The following is a 22,600-nucleotide window of genomic DNA, read 5'->3' as shown; positions in this document are numbered from 1 at the left end:
AAGCTATCTTTGCTTCGTTCCAGGTGGCCTCTGTATTCGCTTTAAGCTCGACCTCTTGTTGACCTTTCATGGTCTCCATGGCAGTCCTCAAGGCCTTGTAGTCTGACCTTAACTTGTCAAGCTGTTGATTTGCCGCTTCAAAATTTTCTTCGGCCGACATCTACCCTGACTTGGCCGTTGTAATTCTGCTATTGGTTTGCGCTAATTCATCTTTATAACGTTCCCTTTTTGCTGATATCTGCTTTCTTTCATCAGCAATCAACCTTCTCTTTCGATCTTATGCTTCTTTTCGTCATACCAATTTTTCTCTCGGGTTAGCCAAGCCCTCACCTCCATGAATTGATTAACAGCTGCATCGTCATGTGTACTCATTAGAAACATAATAACAATAGTTAAAGGCCAAATCATGATTGTCTTACCATTACTAAGTTTTGAATGGCTTGGCCTAGAATTTGTTGGTTCGATTGTCTCTCTAGATGTTGAATGTCTTCGAGAATACGCATACCGCGCGCTATAGCCAGGGCAACCCCAGCATCGGCAAATATACAATCATGTGCATTCAAGGACCAATTTACTATCATTGGTTGAAAAATGCACTCTATAGGCCTTCCACAGCATTTCCTGTTTGCTCTTCGCTCGTTTGAATACGTTCGTGACTTGTTGATGGTTCTATCCCACTAGGCGGATGGTCTGCCAATCTACGTAAACCACGCCCACTAACCTCCTGACTCACTCTCTGAATTGCTTCAGACTGTCTGGTCAATCAGCATTGCGTAGACATATCAGGTGCCAAAGACTCTGATGACTCAGTTGGCACAAGAATTGCCTCTGGCTGACGAACTTCTCCTTGATTTACTTCTCCTAATAATAAGGGCAGTAACGGCCCTACCTCTCAAGCTTCTTCAGGGGCCTTAGAAACAGTATCGGGGGCAGAAAGCGGTAGCACGGCTACTCATGGAAGAAATTGATCTATTAACACTTCGGCCGACCAAGAGGTGGCGACAGTACACCTTCAAACTTTCTGCAAAGCTTGCAAGTTCACACCCCAAGACTCGTTATGCCGATTTGTATTTATGGTGCGATGATCTACAAACACAAGGATAAGAGCTTTATGATCAGTATAACGCATATGAAGGATACAGTTACACAGTTATGAAAATCTTCAAGGCTCACCAGCACCCAATACTCGGGGCACAGTTGTAGCGCCCTCGGCAAAGAGAGGGGATGCAAACTCCCAACATCCTGAAACCATGACTACGTCTTCTGATTCTACATCAAAGGTCTCAAGAAGTAACCGAACAAGTGATCTGTCTCGATCACGGCATTTAGATGCAAGAAAGAATGCCCTCGAGGGAGCTTGGAATCGACTGTAGCAATATTGCAACTATTTCAGACCCCAAACCTAAGTTTAGCATATTGTTCAGGGCAAGCATTGCATTTACAATTTTGAAAAATTTTGTGGTTAACAAGAAAATAAGGACTTTTAATGTGATAGAATCTCACGAAGATGGTGGGTGAAAGGGAAACCTAACCTACCATCCACTATGGAGGAAACTAGCCAAGGGATTCTATCATCACTAGGAATAAGAAATTATCATTCAGACAAGGGGATTCTATATTCACACTAGGAGGAATATTGCAAGTAGTTTGAAAATAGGACATGCCCTTTGGATTACTAAATAAATACGCATACTTCCCCGTTTCAACACAAATCTATGGCAAAGCTAGCGCAATAAGAGGAAGGTACAAGAATACTTAAGATTTGAGGAATAATGTGATTTGAAAGACAGAAGGAGAAACAGGTGTCAGCAACAGATGAACCTTCAGTTGAAATGGTTGTAGAGGCGAAAAATCCCAAATATCAATGCTAATGATTTGTGCAAAAGGAGAGTAAACGACGCTCCATTTCGACGTGTATAGCTTGTTTTTCATGCTCCTCGAAGGGGTTTAGTCTCCTTGGATATGATAGCCCTATAGTTCGGACTCCCGTGGTTCTGAATCTGGTTTCACAAGTGCAATGTGAAACAGAAAAAACAAAAAAAGTCCAAATCCGGTAAATCTTTGAAAAAACGATTTACAATAAAAAATGTCAAAAATGGACTACATTGCCATATTTCAAAGTCGCCACGTAAATATTTTTGGGAAATTTAAGAAACCTGTGACTCGTACCAAAGGCCACTTGTTCGTTATCTCCAAAGTGTCTCGGCTCGGGAACTTAGGTCAATGTAGACCGCCCCGAACTCCACTCCACACGCCCCCTTTCGGAGAAGGCGATAATTGGGTTCTAGCTACTACAGTTCGGACTCCTGTCACGGTTCTGAATCTAATCTCACAAAGTGAAATGTATGACTGATAAATCACCAAAGAGTCCAAATCTGGCAAATCGTTTTATAAAATCGATTTTAATCAAAAAGCGCCAAACATGGACTGCTTTGCCAGATTTCAGAGTCACCACCTAAATATTTTGTTTTGGAAAATTTAGGAAACCCTGACTCGTGCCTAAGGCTACGTGTCCGTCATCACCAAAGTTGCCTCGGCTCGGGAACTTGGGTACGAGAGGGGAAGGTCCTGAAATGAGCACCCCCCGCTCGTCCGATCAAAGATCAGCCTCTACTAAACATGATATGTTATTTTGAAAACACATGCGTTCTTATTCCAGTTTATTAGCTAACCTTACTATGTGATGCGCACAGCATGTATAGACTATATCACTTGATTTGGAACAAAACATCTCATGTTCATTTTTCGAAAATGGTTTGGAAATGCTACTCGCAAGTAGGCTAAAACGGGGATTTGCCACCCTCAAATGGGCTTAAAACAACATGATTTTGCCACTCCGCAAAGTGGGCTTAAAACACACATTTTGATGAATTGTTTCAATTTAAGCAATGAAGCTTTCATCCACATGCATTCAAGCAGTTATAGCAATTAAGCAAATAGTCTCATGGCAAGCATGCTGTCATGGCAGTCACTTACACACATGCAAGTATGCTAAAGCATAAACACTTACAGTGTACTCTAATCCAAAATAGAAAACTAGTTAAAAACCATGCATGATCTTAACTATGTTGCAATGCAAAATGCAACACATGCAAAATGCAACTAAATAGGCTCGGCTATCTAAGATGGCATATGAATGCAACAATTGATACATGTATTCAAATAGGAATTGAAATACGATGTAGTTTGCATGATGCACCGAGCCCGGTACATGCAAGACAAATGAATGATGCACGCATGCAAGCATAAGGTATGCTAATTGAAAATATCCCTAAACTAACCATCAAAAGCTGATAAGTAAAAGGGAGAAAGAAATGGGGGTTAGAAGACATGCACACACACACACGCACCCTTATTACAACAATGTGCCCTCACGACGGAGGGTCCAAATGAACAAGCTAAGCTAATCTAAGCTAAGCTAATCAACTAATCTAATTAAGCTAATTAGACTAATTATTACAAATCAAATTGAATAACAAGTAAACTACTTACTAATTATTACAACAATCAACTAATTAGCACACTAATTAATTAAATTATAAAACCAAATGTACATCAAATAAACAAATAAAATGCTAACTCCACTACCTCAGCACTACTTTAAGAAGTTGAACATGTATGCATTCGGTTTCCGCCTCGAAAAGCTCTTTGGTTTGCTCTTTTAGAGGCTCTGTTTGCAGGGTGTCTTCAAAAACTTGCTATTGGAACTTACCAAATCAAGGCTGGAAAGTGCACCAGTGGCCTGCCGGCCATGAAAGGTGGCTGCCAGCCACCTGCCGGCCAAGGATGGAAGGGTGCCAGCCACCAATGTGGCACTGCCGGCCACTGGTGTGCTGTGACACCATTCTGCAACAGAGCACAAAAACAGAGGAAATAAAGGGTCTCCCTAGGGCATGTACGTACTATGCCACTCCATATCAAGGAAGAGGCATCATTGGATCCAAAACCATCAATCAAGCATCACAATTCATGATGGCCAAAGATCCAACTTGCACAAATTTGATGAATGCACAACAAACAAGACACTAAGACCACGACCTTATCATGAGTGATCAAAGGCAATGGAGACAAAGGGGATTGGCTCACTTTCATCACTTTGAGTATGAAGTGGGCCAATCCACCTTGTGTTCAACATAACGTCCGGTTGAACACGATGCAATGCAAAATGCAACATGCTCATCTACTAATGCTAAGGTGGCATGCACAAGACTCTATCGTGGAATCAATGCATGCAAGACATGTTATGGAGCCAAGAGCACTAAAGCAAGTGAAAAACATTACACATGAGGCATGCACCACTAATCTCAAATGGTCAAACCAGCCATGGACAGACCTAAGATGCTCCAAAATAGTGACCAAAACACACTAGAATTTAGGCACAAGAAGCAAGAAATGCATGCTCAACTTATGGCTCACAAGTGAGGCACAAAGCTTAACTCTCAAACACATTGAAAGAGTGATAAACATGAGAGTATAACAAGGCTATATGCTCTGAAATTATGTATTAAATGATGCCATATCACATAAACAACACAAGTATAGCATGCAAGAGGCCCTAAAACTCAAAGCTAGTTAAGGCATTCACACAAGAGGCATGCAATACATGACTTAAACAGCCAAACTAGCTCTGAACAGAGCTCAATCATGCCAAATCAAAGGCCAAAATATGCTGAAATGATAGCCTAAAAGCTTAGACAAGCATGCATACGTATTGGCTCACAAACAAGGCATAAGGCACACCTCTCAAAATGCATTGAAAGAGGGAAATATATGAGAGAGTGACTATACCATATATACTGAAATCATGTAAGAAATGAGGCTAAGGCATGCAATCATCACATTCAAAGCATGCTAGGGAACTCAAACACAAAGCTAATGAAGGCCAACTACACTATAGCTATTCAAAGCTAAGCACATATGACCAAGACCACTTAAAACAGACCTCAAGCATGTTAAATTAGTGGCAAAAATGTGCTGGAGCAAAGCTAACACATGCTAGAATGATGAACTAAAGCATGAAGCATGTTAGGCCAACAAGCATGATTGCACTACAAGTATAAGATGCAAGAAACCAATGACCAAACCAACCAAAAACAAACTTATGGCAGGTCTGAAAGTTCAGAAAAACATGCTTGAACTCAGCTCAAAAGAAGGAGAAATGTATGCTCAAGTATGAGGCCAACAAGGCAAGCAAGCAAGACAAGAGGAGAGGGGACCACCCCCTCTCATTTTGGACCTCAAAACCACCTTTCCACCACTGAAATTCCTCTGAGTTTCAGTGGTAGAAAGGCCATAAAAAGGCTATTACAAAAGCTTAACAAATAAGGCATACAAGGGGGTGAAACACCCCCAACTTCCACAAGGCCCCGAACAACCATCTTTAACACTTAAAAAAAAAAAAGCTTTTTGCAGTTGAAAGCAAGGCCTAAAACAGCACACAAAAGTGGCCAAACACTTGATAAAAATAAAGCTTGAAGAGGGAAGACACTCACCCTTGAAGCACAACTTTAAAACAACAACTTCTCTGAGCTAAAACCAGCTTTTTGAGTCCAAACAAAACCCTCTAATACCTCAGCAATAAGGTAATGGTATTTGACTAGGTGTTGTAGTCCAAATATATGGAGAAAACACACTTTAAGGCACTATTGAGCACAATATAGAGAGAGAAAGAGTAAGAATTCTAGAGAGAGAGAGAGATTTCAACTCTGAAAATCTTGTGAACCCCCTAGAAAGAGGAGGCACCTCCCCTTATATAAGCAATGCAAGCAAAAGCTTGCTTGACAAGCTTAAACTTGCCTCCATCCCTCCATACACGTGTATGGAGGATGGCTGAGTGAGCCACAGCTGGCTCAAAAGATCTAAAATAATATCTGTTGAAACATGGTGGCTGGCCGGCCATCAGTGGTGGCCGGCAGTGCCTCATTGATGGTTGGCAGGCCTCATCAATGGCCGGTAGGGCTAAATTGATGGTCGGCAATGGCAAAAAGTGGTCGGCAGTGCATCACAAGAATCATGCTAAAAGGACCAACACATGGTCCAAAAATGAGATAGAAAGGAAACAGGGTTTGGAAAGCTCAAACCTGTGACGTTCCGTCGCGAAATTCAAGTACTCAATGAGCAACCAAACTTGTGACCGGATGTACCTGCAAACACATCCAAGTCTTGAGGACGGTAAAAAACGGGATGTCCACAGTCACTACAACAAAAAAAGGTTTTTATGGCACCAAATGTACGTCGTGAAAATGATTCTACAACGTGCAAGATAAAGCTGTGTTATGACTAGTCATGGAAAGTCATTCACATCAACAGCATACTATAGTACTCCGTAAAAAATATTTAACGACAGATCTTGTACATCGTGTTTGACTTTTCTACAACTTATAGGATATGTTGGGCGTGTTCTGAACAGGTAGGTTGAGTTTTGGTCTCAAGTGTAGTTACCCAGGTTTTTGGTGTTACACTCGAGCGGATCATTCTGCGCTCGAGCGGAGTTTGGTTTTTCATTGACCGCTCGAGCGGGCCTTATTGCACTCGAGCGGAATTTACACACTCCCAGTATCTCATGTCCCTGCAAAACTTCTGCAGGTATGTTTTTCACGCTCGAGCGGGTTTCCTACGCTCAAGCGGGTCGCGCTCGAGCAGGTATGTTGGCGCTCGAGCGAGTGGTGCTTTGTCTGTGAAAGTTCTGGGAGGGAGAAATCTACGCTCGAACGGACTGGTTTTCGTGCTCGAGCGGATGCATTTTATTCTTGTGTCTTGGAGCTCGAGCGGTCCTTCTTGCGCTCGAGCGTGTCCAGATTTTTGTGCTTGACGCTCGAGCGTTCTATTATCCGCTCGAGCGGGAGTGTCGTATATCAGTGGGCAGCTGGGTAATTTTGAATCACTTTTTACATTTCCTTTCTCTCTCTTACTTTCCCAAAATTGTTTTTGAGAGCCTTTCTCTCTAAGATCTTCCTTCTCTCTAGGGTTTGATCTAGTTAGAGTGTCTCCCTATCCTTCGGCCTTTGTAAAAAGTGTGTTGATCGTTGAGGGTTACGTTTTAATCTGAGAATCTTGGTGTTTAGAGCATTTTCGTTTTCTTCATCTCCTCCGATGGAGTTCTAACTTCGAGGTAGGGATATCCTACTCCTCCTTATGAGCTTTGTCTTTAAATTTTAACATTTTGATATGTTGGGGATTGTTGGGTAATTTTGAGAAAGTTTGGGTCTTTGTCTAATTTTACAAAAGATGGGGTTTTATTTATATAAGCCTATATGCATGTTTAGCATGGAGAAATGAGATAAATGTTGGGTTATTGATAGAAATGGAACCTTAGGGTTGTTTTGTTAATTAAGGGAAATGCCCTAATTACATTGATAAATTAATTTGTGAAATTAGTTTTAAGAAATGAGAAGTTGAATTGAGAATGTTGAAATTGGGAACGTATGAGATTAAAGGGTGTAGTTAGATCATTTATCACTCACCTAGTTGAAATGTTGATATTTTATCCATTTGGTGCATTTATTTTCTGTTTAGAAATAACTGCTTTGGGCTATCGGTGGAGGATAGTCTTGATTGTTGTAGACAATGCATGATGATTAGGCAAACTAAAACTAATCGTTTGAGTATGTTATCGAGTATAGCGATTGGAATAATACATTAACTTTATGTATTGATTGATTGTGTATATGATCTATGTTTATATACATTGTGTGTGGGAGGAGATAGGGGATGTACTTCACGGTTTAGGGGAAGATAGGGGATGGACCTCTAAACCGGATTTTGTATGACATTGGTACAACACTACAATGTGTATCAAGTGTGGATTATGGAAGTGTTTGAATTGATTTGATATAGCACTAAAATGTATATCGTTATCAATTGTGAAGTATAGAAATGTTTCTATATGTTATTGATACAGCACCAAAATGTGTATCCATCATGAATTTCGAAAGTGTTTTAAAGATGAGTCTTAATCTCATTAAATTATCTGGCTAGGTTCTAAGCCTTGTTTTCAAACTCGAAGTTGAATAAGAAATGGAAACCGAAGTGTGCCATAGGCATGATTGTCGTGAAACTGTAATACGATATATGTTGGAATACAAGTGGGGACCATCTATTGAATGTTATTATTTTAGTCATTGTTTATAGTTGGTTTAGTATATTTCTACTGGGCTGTGACTCACCCTTTATGGGACATCATTTTCAGGTACAAGTAGCATGCCACCTCCAAGGACATAGCTTGGAAGGCTAGAGGCAGACAGACTGTTTCTGTTGTTTTGTTTTCTTTTGATATATTACATGTATATCAAGCCGATGGCTTTCTTTGTATAGAGTTAGTACTCTCTTTTTGTAACCAAGTGTTGACTTGAAAAGTTGTAAGCCCATAAGGCATTTATTTTCGTTGTCAACATGTAATACATTTTGTAATGATTACTCTGATGGAATATATTTATACTTTATTTCCTTATGTCTAAGCATGCTATTGTTGGATAATTTATGAGTTTATTTTGAGGGCGTTAGAAGAACAAACCACGACGTTCATTGCTAATCGTTGAATATTTAATACAATGACCTATTTTGCTTGCTGTAGGTAGCCTAAGATTCACAGCATTTTTTGCATACCGTAGAATATGTTTTTTTTCATTTAAAAAAAATAGCAAGTTTTATTTTACCTGTACAATATAAGAAAGCATTACAAACAAGCTTTACAAACATATATATATATATATATATATCAATTAACCATCAAAATATTGTTTCAAGCATAAAAAATAAACTATATCCATAAATTATGAACAGTCAAAAATTGTCAATATATACATTCCAAACATCCAAAAACTAACCGCAAGTTCAAAACCATCCAAAAGGACTATTCTTAAGTTTAAATTATCCAAAAAGTTATAAACCATCCAAAATTGTACATATACGAGTTTGTAAACATTAGTCAAAACTATTCAAAGATTATAGGAATCTATTCATTAAAGTCCTCAAAAACTATCCATAGATGTTAGGATTTCTACTCATAGTCAAATCTAATGAAATGGGTTGGCCAAGAAATAGTGCTTCCAACAGCATCCTGAACCTGTAATAAACAAGAAGACATAACTAATCATATTCATGCTTTGTAACAAAACTATTCAAACGATTGACACGGAATTATAGCTATTGCCCAGTACCAAAAACACAAAGTACTTGTACCAAAGGGGGGGAAAACTTGGAAGAAATCGAAGTACTTTACCATGTCAATAGTACAAGAACAAAGAGCACGCAAATAAGGAAAACACTAGTTTTTCACTGGTAGATCCCTATGAGATTCTATCTAGAAGACACAAAGATCTTCAATAAAGGAAGACCAAGACAAGTAGCTTCTTACCAAGATACCGGACCATGCAATTTCCAGAACTTCTGAATCGGTGCCAAACAATGCAATTTCCAGAACTTCTGAATCGGTGCCAAATAAGTAAGTGGGTGACACAAACCCAATGAACAAGATAAAATAAAATAATTTACCAAAATATTAAGAAAAATTCAATAAAAATAAAAAAGTACGAATTAAAAACTTCAAAACCAGACAGGATTAGGCCTCGTTTGGGAACATGCTATTTTAATAACTTTTTGGCTTTTTACGAAAAGATGTGCAGAAAAGTAGAGAGGTGATGTGATTAGTTTTAGTTGGCTTTTTGGCTTTTTGACTAAAATAGTCAGTCTCATTTTACTTTCTCATCTTCATAGTGGGTTCAAATTACCTGATCAACATGACATACTAATTCCATAGAATGATTCTTTCGATATCATTTTCTCATTGCATTGCAAAGTTTTACAATGCTCTTCCTATAGAAATCCTTTGCCAATATATATATATATAAACATAAATACACCAACTTACATAAAAATCACGGTACTCATCAATGGAAACTTGCATATAAAACACAAAGTAAATGCACATTTTAACTTAAATAGAGAGTATTAACTTGAATATTTCCTTTTTAAAAGCCATAAATCATGCCTTCTGAAAATCGCAAATTAAGGAATAATTATTAGTTTTAATAATTTACTAAATAGATTAGCACACTAGAATAACAATAACAATTATATTTCGAAATAGAACTATCAAACAAACGAAGAGAACCTAAAGCTTGAACAAGACTAGTCAAGTTGGAGTTAAGCTTAAGCTAAGATAAATCAAGAAGGAAAATTTTATACACTAGTAACACAGGTCACAACAAACAAGGTATAACAATGAACAAATTTATCAAGTTGGAGTTGTGCTTAAGCTAGATAAGCTAAATCAGGGAGGACATTTTTTCTAGACACTAACCAAATAGATCACAAGTTCACAATAAATAAGGTACAACAGTGCAAATTGTTGTCCCATTGGATAGAGGGGATGACTCCAACCAGAGACACAGGTTATTAGAATGAAAAATCAAATATTTCTGAAAGTTATTAGATCAATAGCAATATTAGCAATCACCTGACGAAACTAAAACATGACTGCAAATATCTCTTCCCCTCCAGGAATTTAATAAAGTCAAATTAGAATTCTCATCATAAGATCATGTGCCTATATTAATTCGAAGTGTCAATTTCTTGAAATAGTTGGCATTTAGAATGTTTTATTTACCATGAATGTATACTTTATCTATTTCTTTGTTTTTATAAACAAAGTAAGTTTGTTAATTTTATTATTTTCATTTGTTAGCACTAAGGAAGGTTAATGTTTTATTTTAGCATGTAAAAATGAAGTCACATTAATAGTTTCTATAAAAAAAAATTTGATCATAAATTGATATTTGTCAATAATTAAGGATGCGCTGATATAATTTATGCTTAAATTAATTGAAGGCATTAGCTTACCAGCTACAACAATGATTGTGAGAACATCTCCAACTCTTTTGAGTCGCCACACACTTTTCTTATGTGATTTGAACTGCTTCAATGATGGATCCTCTGCCAAAAGCTGCAAGGAAATGAGCTAAGTTTAAGACAATCCTCAAACTTAGTGAAATCAATGAATAAGAAAGCAGCTCATACACAAATCCAAAGGTCTACATATCAAATAACTTCCCCAAATGTCAAATATTAATATATTAGATTGTGTTATTCAGGAGAAGTAAAGGAAAATGTGAAATCATCAGTTTCACAGATATCATTTTAAAGAAAAAGAAAAGGAAAAAGAAAGAACTATTTTGAAAACAGATAAATATTAATATGTATAGCTTGAGAAGTAATTATTATGTAGGCACATAGTCACACACTGAGGGGTTCTGACCATAAGAGTAGTGATAAATTACAAGGGACAGATCAACAACATCCTAGAAGGTAGTAGATGTGAAGATTTCAACAATGTATTAATATAATGTGTAAGAAAAATGTTTATTCAAACTGTAGGGCACATATATTTTCAAATAGTATACTCCGCTTACGGTCTACTCCTCTTATAGTGTCTTTCACAAACAAGATACAAGCCATAAGAAATAAAATCTCAAATATATCCTTTTTAACAAGTACAATACATAGGTAAAGCAAATGTGGAAGTAAAATGCACTCAACTCCTCATGGTGCGAGTACAGACAATATACAAGTTCAAACAAGAGAATAGCCATAGCAAATAAAAAAAACAAGTGGAAAGAAGAACTCGTTTATAAAATTGAATAAAATTGGAAACAACTTTTTTGTTTTAACATAAACAGGACAAGATTCTAATTCACAAGAAAATGCAAACATGATGGAGGAGCAAGATCGTTTGGCCATATTTTGAAGGAGGAAATGGCAGACATAAATGACCAAGATGGGAAAATATTTTATAGGAAGCCTCCTTTAGAATTAGTGCTTGCACCTCATGTAGTTTTAAGTAGAACAGTATTCCCTTGGCAACGAAGGGAGATTCAGTAATCTATCAAATTCACAAAATTTACTAATTCAAAAAGAAAAAACACTGCCTTCAAACTCACTTTCCCCAATAAAAAGACCACATTTAAACAATATTGTCTCATTCACATACAAATTCAACAACAGAACCACCCAAAATGAGCAAAAATATTCAAAACCCATGAAACCATCTATGGCAGATCTGTGCAATTAGACAATGTTGATACCCAAAAAAAAAAAAAAACCAAAACTCACCTCCAACTTAAAAATCCAAAACTAGATCCTTCTGATCTCTGTATTAAAGCAAATAGGATAGCCAAAAAAGGGCAGAGAGCAATACAACCATGGCCAAATGAACAGAGGAAGAGACAAACTAGTCTTTGACCAATCATTCTTGTTTTTCAGTGCTCAAAAGAGAACAACAAGTAGTTTCAAACGTACTTCTAAACAGACCATGTAAAACAATCTCACAATGCTTAGATTTCAACAGTAAAATTCAACACCAATACAGTGAGCTCTCTAAATTTGTATACATAGAGAGAGAGAGAGAGAGAGAGAGAGAGAGAGGTAGCATAAGTAATGTAGTTTCTTATCCTCCCCTGAGTGGTTATACGAATCTCATTCTCGTTAATCGGCGTCTCTAGCCTTGGTTTCTTTACCCTTTGATACCGATCCATCTAAACACAAAAAACCCAAAATCAAAAACATAATTTTTTCTCCAAAAAATTAAAAACCCAACAAGAAAACAGCAAAAGGGTACACAGAAATTAGATTTGAAGAAGGGAATAGGAAGAGAGGTAACCATGCTGAGTGTTGAGTGAGTTCAGAACGGGTAAAAGGTAATGAAAGTCTTTGAAAACCTGCTCTCGCCTTTTGCTAGTCTCCATGGCAACTTTGGATCGATGAATTTAGTGAGAGAAGAGCCATGGCCGTTGTGGGTTATAGAGAGAGAAATTGGAAGAGAGAGAAAAAGAGTGAGAGAGAGTGAAATTGGTGAGAATATCATATAGGGTTTGAAATGGAAGACTGTGGCAGAGGAGTAGAGAGTAGTAGTAAGTTCAGGAGTTTTTAGCATCACTGTTAAGTTCAGGAGTTTTTAGCATTTCTAGCGAGAGAGCTGTGCCCAATTTGAAAGGTATTTCATTTTATCATTTGGCGCGAGAGTAATTCATTTTGGCATCTATCTTTATTTTGGCCATATTATTTACGACAAAAATGATGGGCTCGTTTGGTTTGATTTTCTGAAAAAAATTTGAGAAATTTTCTCTACAAATAAGTTTTCAAAAATAACCAAACCAAACAAATTTTTCCAAAAAAATTTCCCAAAACTTGTAAACCAAACAAGTTTTACAAACAAATCTCTCTCTTACACACATCAAATCAATCACTTTTTTCAAAACTCTATCTCAAAATAATTTTCCAAAACATCTTTTAAAAAAAACCAAACCAAACATGTTTTCGTACTTTTTATCTCTAAAACACATCTCTCAAACACAAACCAAACATACCCGATGTGTCTTGAAAAATAAAATATTTTTAACGGCTAGCACATGTGCATTATGGAAATTGTACTTTTTAATGGCTAATTTTTTGTGCGTCATAAAAAGTCCAATATTTTCAACAGCTGACTTTTTTGTGCACTGTGAAATGTTTAATATTTTTAACGACTGGTGTACGCATGTCGTGTATAGTTGATGTATTAACGGCATGTCATATGCACATTTTAGAAAGTTTTATTATTTACGGCTAACATTGCAAGCTGTAAAAAAACATCATTATTAGCATTCACGGCCTATGCAATAGACACGTCGTGGTTGGAAAATTATTTACAACATGCAAAAAAAGTGAGTCATAAAAATGAGAAACCATGGCTTGCATTTACTGTATGTTGTTAATGTGAAGCTGCAAAAACTCAGTTTTGTTATAGTGGGTATGAGAGGGGAAGGTCATGAATTGAGCACCCCACTTACCCGATCAAATATTGGCCTCTACTAATCATGATGTGATTTTTATGTACATTATATGTTCTTATTCCGATTATTAATGCTCTATGTGAGGCACACAAGTATAGACTAAGTCACTCACTTTGGAATGCTTTGATTTCACTTTTTGTTTGAAAAGACTTTTGAATATACGCTATTGGAAAAGGTAAGGTCACATGTACATTAATCAAATCATTACAATTTAAGCTTACTAGCCTTCATCCACCGACATTCAAGAGGTATGTCAAATAAGCACTTAGCCTCATGGTAAATATGCTTGATATGACAACATAAATATACATGCAATATGCTAAAGCAAGAAATGCTCATCTAGTACTTAATTGAGGCAAGCCAAAATAGAAGAGATAGTTAGAAAAATGTATGCTATAATATGCAAATGACAAATGCAACACATACAAAATGCAACTAATAGGCCCTGTTTATTAACATGACATATGGCCCAACTCAAAGCATGCAGTAGCACACATATTCAATTAAGTAGGAAATAATAACAAGTTTAGAATGATGAACCGAACCCAATATATGCAAAAATGGATGCAAGGCATGACAATGATATGAAAATGTAAAACGTGATGCTACCATTATAAGCATGTAAATAAAAGGGAGAAAGAAATGGGGGTTGGAAGACATACACAAATATTACGAGTGTGCCCTCATGCAAGAGGGTCCAAATGCCTGAATTTAAACTAATTATTACAACACCAAATTAACTAATTAAACTATCTATTACAAATAACTAAATTTAACTAGCTATTACAATTTTGAACGAATCTAATTAATTTAAACATATTACTATCAAAGCATTAAATTAAAGGACCACAAGAAATAAAGCATCACACGTGCACAAATGAGAATGTCCTTCCGGAAACCTCTTTGCTTCGCAGCCATAAACTATTCTGTTTGTAGTCAGAAAATTAATCTGTTTTTACCCCAGCTTCTGCTCTGTTCAGTCATGAAAATGACACTACCTGCATAAAATCGGTTGGCCGACTGGCCTCGGAAAGTGGTTGGCCGGATGGAAGGATGGCCGACAAGGGACTATTTTCTGGTACTGCCCTACTGCCATAGAAATGAAACAAAGCAAAAACAGAGTGTTTCCAGGAGATGTTTGTCCTCTCTGCCTCTCCGTATCATGAAACTGATTAAGGAAGGAGTAGATTCAGTTCGCAAATCATCAATATTTGCAAAGTTGTTGCATGATGATCTATGAATTGATAGAACGAAGGCTCAAAAATTAAAGACCAACAAAACCATCTCCCTATCATGGAGTTACCTCAAGGGAAGTGGTAGATATTGATTCTTGAATCGTTAACATCACAAAGAGCATGTAATGATTTCAAGACTCAATGGGTTCAATATAACATCCGATTGAACTCAAACCAATTTTATTACTCTTGTTAACCACTTTTAGTCCAATTTTAACATCTTTTATATTACTTTGCCATTTTTTTATTCTTTTTTGTCCAACAGTGATAATTACGTCCACTAATGAAGAGAAGTGTCAAACAAGAACTTGTACTTAGCATGAGAGAGATGTAATGCCTTGATAATGAACCTCCAAAGAGATTAAACCATTAAATATGGAAGGTCTCTTTACCATGCCTTAAACAACAATCAATTGTTTGAAACAACTCTTAAAAGAAAGAAAACCAAGAAAATAGAGAGGTTCCAGAGATGATTATTACAAGTGTGACTATATGTATCAAAACTATGGAATAAAAAAAGCTATCAACTCAAATAGATTGGTGTCTAAGGCCTAAACCACCAAATCTATGAGGACTTACAACAACACATGCATAATATTCAAAGCATAAAGTAAATAAACAACTAAAACAATGCCCAAACTAACAAAAGTAGTGCTGAAAATTAGTTTGAAAAACTAGAAAAAGCAAGTAAAAGAAGAGGAGAACAAAGCTAGTAAGCAAGCCTAAGGAAGGGTGGCTAACCCCTCCACTTTTTGAACCTTAAAATTACATGATTTAGCCTCTGAAAACTCTGAAAAATAGTAGCTAAAAGTTGAGAAACAAGTGGGAAACACAAGGATAGAAGCTATAGAATAAGGTTCAAGGAAGGGTAGTTAACCCCTCCATCTTTGGTAGCTTTTAAATAACAAGTTTCAGCCCACAAAAATAGTCCAAAGACAGTGAAAAAATAACAAGAACAGAGAAGGAAGAAGTAGTGTAAAGATGGCAGAAGTTATACCTCTTGAAGAGGAGTTACTCTTTGGTTCACAAACCACCAAGTGATCACCCTCAAGAGCTGAAAATTTGGCTTAATAATCTCAGCAAGCAGCCTCAAATTTTTGGTTTAGGAAGTGTATGCATAGTGTATGTATATTGCAAGATAGAGAGGGAGAGTGTTTTACATGTTTTTGGCTCTTAACAAATTTTTCTAACCTAAAATCAAGAGGAGTGGTCACCTATTTATAGAAAAATAGGTTCCTTAGTCGGAAATATCTGTATAGAGCTAGCTGGTGCAAGACATGCACATGTGGGGGAATAGCTGGCAATAAATATCTGCCTGCTGGGAAACGGGGTAGGCTGGCCAAGAAAGGGGATGGCCGACCAATAAAATTTGCTTGCTAGCCACCTGTTGGCCAGAATGCCTCTAAGAGCAACTCTAATCACACTCTCTACTTTTCACTAGCTAAAGTACAAAAAAGTACACTCTTATTTTACCTAATTACTTTAGCTATTGTGTTCTCCAATCATGCTCTTTATTTTAGTTAATCATTTGAACTAACTTAATTAATTTTTAAAATAAAAAAATACTAATTGTTGATATTTTACTAATATAAATTTGCAATAATAATAAATTTGCCCATACAGACATACAAAACCTGTAGAATGAGGAGAAAAAAAATACAAAATGCAAAATAAGTTATTTCGTAATTCATCAAACAGAATTGAAAGAACATATAAAATTGCTACATACACACACACACACACATATATATATAATATAAAATCCCAAATCCAAGACATAAATATACAAAAATCTAAAAAATATACATACATAATTATTTGGAGAGCCTCTGAGGCTCTTCAATTGTAGCCACCAAAAAAATAGGATGGTAAAGTAGCTAGCCTAATAGCTAGCCTATTGGAGCTCAAAATTAGACTTACATTGGCTAAAATACCTAACAAGCCTTATTTAACTATCCCCTTGGAGATGCTCTAAGTGGTTAGGCTAGAAAAAAATTAGGTTTTGGTCCAAAGGAGGTGCAAGGTTTTAGGCTTTGAAACTCAAAATTGAAGCTCTTTGCTGAAGAAATTGAACGGTTTGCACATCGTACTAATTCATCATTGATTGTTCACTGTGAGGCGTCCAAGTCATAAAGGCGGTCAAAAATGGGATGTCTACAACACGCATGTTGCTTCATCTAAATAGGCGTGCCCATGCATTTAATACCTAATATTGATGGATGTTTCAAAATGTTAACACATGTCCAGGTGAGATTAGCATGTTAAAAATAAATAAATAAATAATTAAAAAAAAACCTGTACATCAGCAAAATGTTGTGTCGATCTCTTGCTTTGAGCAGGGAACGGATCCATGAGGATCCTCACATGAAACCTATCCCGGCATAGTACATCGGTAAGATGTGCCGATCTCTTACTTTGAACAAGGAACGGATCCATGAGGATCCTCACATGAAATAGATCAGCAGTATCAACTATTGATGTATCATCTTTGGAATAGCCTGCAGGGATTAGTGTAAGAGATCAGCTTCTTTCTAAGCCGATGTAGTATCCCACCTTTTTTCCAATGTACTATTCCTAGAATAAGCTTCAAATGAGGATCCTAATGGATCCGTTCCTTTCCTGAAGAAAGAGATCGGTACTACATTTAGCTGATGTACTATTCTTGGGATAGGTTTCGTATGAGGGTCCTTACGGACCCATTGCTTGCTCAAAGCCAGAGATCGGCACAACATCTTGCCGAGGTACTATCCTTGGGATAGGTTTCAATGGAGGATCCTCATGGATCCATTCCTTGCTCAAAGCAAGAGATCAAGATAACATCTTGCCGATGTACTATCCCTAGGATAGGTTTCATGTGAGGATCCTCATGGATCCGTTCCTTGTTCAAAGTAAGAGATTGGCACAACATCTTGCCGATGTACTATCCTTGGGTTTGGTTTCATGTGAGGATCCTCATGGGTCCATTCTTTGCTCAAAGCAAGAGATCAACACAACATCTTGCCGACGTACCATTCCTACACCCGGACATGTGTCAATAGTTTGAAACGTCTATCAGTATTAGGTATTAAATGCGAGGGCACACCTATTCAAATGAAATGACATGCGCGTCAGAAGGAAGTGTCGTTTACTCTCCCTTTGCACAAATCATTAGCATTGATATTCAAGATTTTTGCCTCTACAGCCATTTCAACCGAAGGTTTGTTTGGTGTTAACACCTGTCCCTTCTTCTATCATTCAAATCACATTCTTCTTCAAATTGTAAGTGTTCTTGTATCTTTCTCTTAATGCGCTAGTTTTGCCAGAGATTTGCGTTGAAAAGCGGAAGTATGCGTATTTACTTAGTAGTCCAGAGGGCATATCCCATTTTTGAACTACTTGCAATATTCCTGCTAGTGTGAATATAGAATCCCCTCGTCTGAATGATAATTTCTTATCCCCTAGTGATATTGAATCCCTTGGCTAGTTTCCTCCATAGTGGATGGCGAGGTTAGGTTTCCCCCTCACCCCCGTTTTCATGAGATCCTATCACATTACGGAGTCCCTCATTTCCTGTTAACCACGAACTTTTTTAAAATCGTAAATGCAATGCTTGCTCTTAATAATATGCTAAACTTAGATTTAGGTCTGAGAGAGTTGCAATATTGTTACAGTCTGTACCAAGCTCCCTTTGGGGCATTCTTTCTTACGTCTAAATGCCATGATCAGGGCAGATCACTTGTTCGGTTACTTCTTTAGACCTTTGACATAGAATCGGAAGACATAGTCATGGTTTCAGGAAGTTGGGAGTTCGCGTCCCCTCTCTTTACCAAGGGTGCTGCAATTGTGCCCTAGTATTGGGTGTTGGTGAGCCTTGAAGATTTTCATATTTTGTAACTATATCCTTTATATGTGCTATACTGATCATAAAGCTCTTATTACTTGTGTTTGCAGATCATTGCTCCATAAGTATAGATCGGCATAACGAGTCTTGGAGTGTGAACTTGCAAGCTTTGTAGATAGTTTGGAGATGTACTGTCATTGCCTCCCGATCAACTGAAGTGTTAATAAATCAATTTCTTTCATGGGTAGCCGTGCTACCGCTTCCTGCCACCTATACTGCTACCGAGGCTCCTGAAAAAGCTTGAGAGGCAAGGCCATTACTACCCTTATTATTAGGAGAAGTAAATCAAGTAGAAATTTGTTAGCCATGAGCAATTCTTATGCCAACTGAGTCATCAGAGTCTTCGGCGCCTGATATGTCTACGCAACACCGATTGACCAAATAGTCTGAAGCTATTCAGAGAACGAGTTAGGAGGCCAGTGGGCCTAGCTTACGTAGATTGGTAGACTATTTTCCTGGTGGAATAGAACGGCAACAAGTCGCCAACGTATTCAAGCAAGCGAAGAGCACACGGGAAATGCCACGGAAGGACCTATAGAGTATATTTTTCAACAAATGATAGGAAATCAGACCTTGAATACATGTGATTTTGCATTCACCGATGTTGGGGTTGCTCGTGCTATGGCGCGAGGCATGCGTATTCCTGAAGACATTCGACGTTTGGAGAGACAATCTAACCAACAAATTCTGGACCAAGGCATTCAAAACTTAGTAATGGTAAGACAGTCATGATTTGGCCTTTAACTATTGTTATTATGTTTCTAATGAGTACACATGACAATGCAGGCTGTCAATCAATTCATGGAGGCGGGGGTTTGGCTAACCTGAGAGAAAGATCAGTATGATGAAGAGAGACGCAAGGTCGAAAGAGGAGACTGATTGCCGATGAAAGAAAGCAAATATTAGCAAAGAGGGAATGTTGTGAAGAAGAATTAGCATGAGCCGATAGCAGAATTACAATGGTCAAGTCGGGCCGGATGTTGGCCGAAGAAAATTTTAAAGCGATAACTCGGCAGCTTGACAAGTTAAGGTTAGACTACGAGGCCTTAAGGACTGCCATGGAGACCATGAAAGGTCAACAAGAGGTCAAGCTTAAAGCAAATACAGAGGCCACTTGGAACGAAGCAAACACTACCTATATGGATTAGATGAACAAACTAGAGAATTTCTTTCCTTGAGAAGGCTGGATGGTGGCAATGAAGCAGATGAGAGTTGTTGAGTGATCAGAGTTATACTCTCATGTCCCTCTACCGAACCCCGAAATTCCAATTCCTCCTAAATTGGATAGCTTGTAGTGATTTTGTTAGGAATCCATGTTATTTTTGTTTTGTTTGTGGTCTGTATATCCGTACTCATTATAAAGTGCTTTTGATGAATGAAGAACTCTTTTTGTTGCTTATTGACTCATGATCTAGGACGTGCAGACTAACTGAGCAAATGAAGAGTCTAATGCTTTTTTCATGGCTAACCAATCCCTCTTCTTCATTGATTAAGCATATGAAGAGGCAATGAATGTGGATTGCCACTCTTGAAAAAATTCACATGCATTAATTAACCATACTTACTTTCCTCCATTTATACAAGTTATGGAGGCTTTCGCAGAGTACAATCCCTTAAAACAGCAATTTGCTCATATGGACCTCGAACAAAAACTTGCTCATATGGACCTCGAACAAAAACTTGCTCATATGGACCTTGAAGACACTTCATCTTTTTCAAAGGTTTCTACTTGGGATAAGGCTGTCATTGCCTCTTCTGTTACTGGCTGGAATACTTGGCCAGAACTGCCCCAACCTCAGACAAGGGAACAAATTCACCATAGACTTGTGGAATTTGATGACCCCACTTTTGTTCCTCCTTCCTCTCGCAGCTCAGTGGTATATCCTTATGTACTGTTTGATTGCCTTCGCTACCTAGAAGACAACTTGTTTTTAGCATGGTACACCACCACTCTGCTAATGAGAATAGTGCAGAAGATCCCCAATCCAATTGAGGCTTTGGGACTTAGCCCTTCGCGTTTGGCCAGGAAGGCAAAGCTTTGCTCTTCTAACTGGCTAGAGTGTGTGAATGAGCCTCAATTTGCTCATTTTTTCAGGCCAGACCCAATTGCACCTCCCCTTCCTCAAAATCCTAACTAGATTGAGAAACTGAAACTTACCCTCTTCGAGGGCCAGCACTTCCCCTCATACCAAGCCCCAATTCCCTCTATTGCTTACCAACAGTACAAGGCTCAGACTTTTCTTGCTGTCTTCTTCCACCTGTGCTTGGAAGTGCTTCAGGATGACGTCCACCATAAGAACCTTCGATGGGCTTGTGACATAGTCTCTTGAAGCTACATCCTGAATCCAATTGCCGAGATTGAACTTAATACCTTCTTGGACCAACTCCCTCTTCTTCTTAACTGGCATAAGAGTAACATGGCCACCTGTGAAGCTTTGGATGAGATTTCTGCCACTCGTGTTCAAACCCAGTACGAAGCAGAGAATCTCCTTGAAAAATATGTCAATTTCAAGAATAGTGACTCAGCATACTGGGATTATGTTTGTATGGAGAGGATGGATGAGATAAAGATTGCTCTGAAGTAAACAGAGTTTGAAATGAAGGCCGAACAAGCCTTAATTGGATAGGATAGAGGATAGGTTAGCGAAAGAATATGTATTTATTAAGTACTATTAGACTAAGTTCCATGATCTTGGCCAAACCAATAATGGCCAACGGCCAAATGGTTATACTTTGCATGAAGGCCAATTTAAATGGCTAATTGTTTAGTGTCGACACATGACAGTTTCATAGCAGATGACCAATTGGTTATACTTTGCATCAACAGAAGGCCAGTTAATTATTTTGTTTATAATTTTTTTTTCAAAATTTGACATAGGGCTAAATGTTAGAAGTATAAGCATATGCCTTGTTTCAGTAAATACAAAAGAGCTCAAACTACACCAATTATAAGTAGTGTAAAGCCTTAGAAAATACTAGTGATATAAATAAGGCGGGGGCATTGTTTGCACCATAAAAAATATTTTTTGTCAATTGTGATATATTGTCTTATAAATCATTTAATTGGATTTCATTCTTCAATCCAATTGTGGCCTATTAGTTATGGCCAAGTTCGATTATGGCCTGTCAATTGAAATGATAAACTATTTTCAAAGAATAACCTTGACCACATTTGTTTTTATTATTTCTGTCAACAGGTATGCTGACATGGTGTGACAAGTATGCTAGTAACGTGGCATGGAAGAGATGACGATGTGGCTTGAAAAGTTTAAATAAAGCCAATAAAGATATTTGTTGAAATCAATTAGAAACCATATGCTAAAATTGGGGGGATCAATATCAAGTCAAAGAACAAAATCTGCAAGTAATTCATATGAAGATATTGGATATGGTTGAGTGGAGCAAAGATCAAGGAAGATCATGGATTGATAGCTACAACATGACGTGGCCAAGCAAGTATAAAAGAAGGACTCGAAGAATGAAAAAAGGAATCAATCAACCATCAAACACACTCATGCAGAGTTATTTAGGAGTAGTTCTAAATTATCATTTTAGGAGTAGATTAAACTAGTAGCATTTTCTAAGCCCCACTTCTCTTCTTTCTATCGATTGCTATATTTCTTCAATTTTTTGTTCTTGTTTAAGTTCTTGTAACTCAT

General features: G+C 37.5%; 1 long non-coding RNA gene across 4 annotated transcripts; it reads right to left on the bottom strand.

Annotated features, from left to right (window-relative positions):
- Nucleotides 1-8,831: 8,831 nt before the first annotated feature.
- Nucleotides 8,832-12,958, bottom strand: LOC114274847 (uncharacterized). Of its 4 annotated transcripts, XR_014364399.1 has the most exons (4): nt 12,656-12,958; nt 10,840-12,530; nt 9,356-9,420; nt 8,933-9,064 (listed from the first exon to the last, which is right to left on the bottom strand). It is a non-coding gene; the product is annotated as an uncharacterized LOC114274847 (long non-coding RNA). The 4 variants fall into 4 exon arrangements; XR_014364401.1 differs by lacking the exon at nt 9,356-9,420 and having other exon boundaries at nt 8,832-9,064; XR_014364398.1 differs by lacking the exon at nt 8,933-9,064 and having other exon boundaries at nt 9,356-9,423.
- Between the last annotated feature and the right edge of the window lie 9,642 nt (nt 12,959-22,600).

This window comes from Camellia sinensis, chromosome 3 (assembly GCF_055761805.1).
Source record: "Camellia sinensis isolate YWXY chromosome 3, ASM5576180v1, whole genome shotgun sequence".
In the NCBI taxonomy this organism is placed as follows: Eukaryota; Viridiplantae; Streptophyta; class Magnoliopsida; order Ericales; family Theaceae; genus Camellia; species Camellia sinensis.
This window is presented reverse-complemented; position numbering and strand designations above follow the sequence as displayed.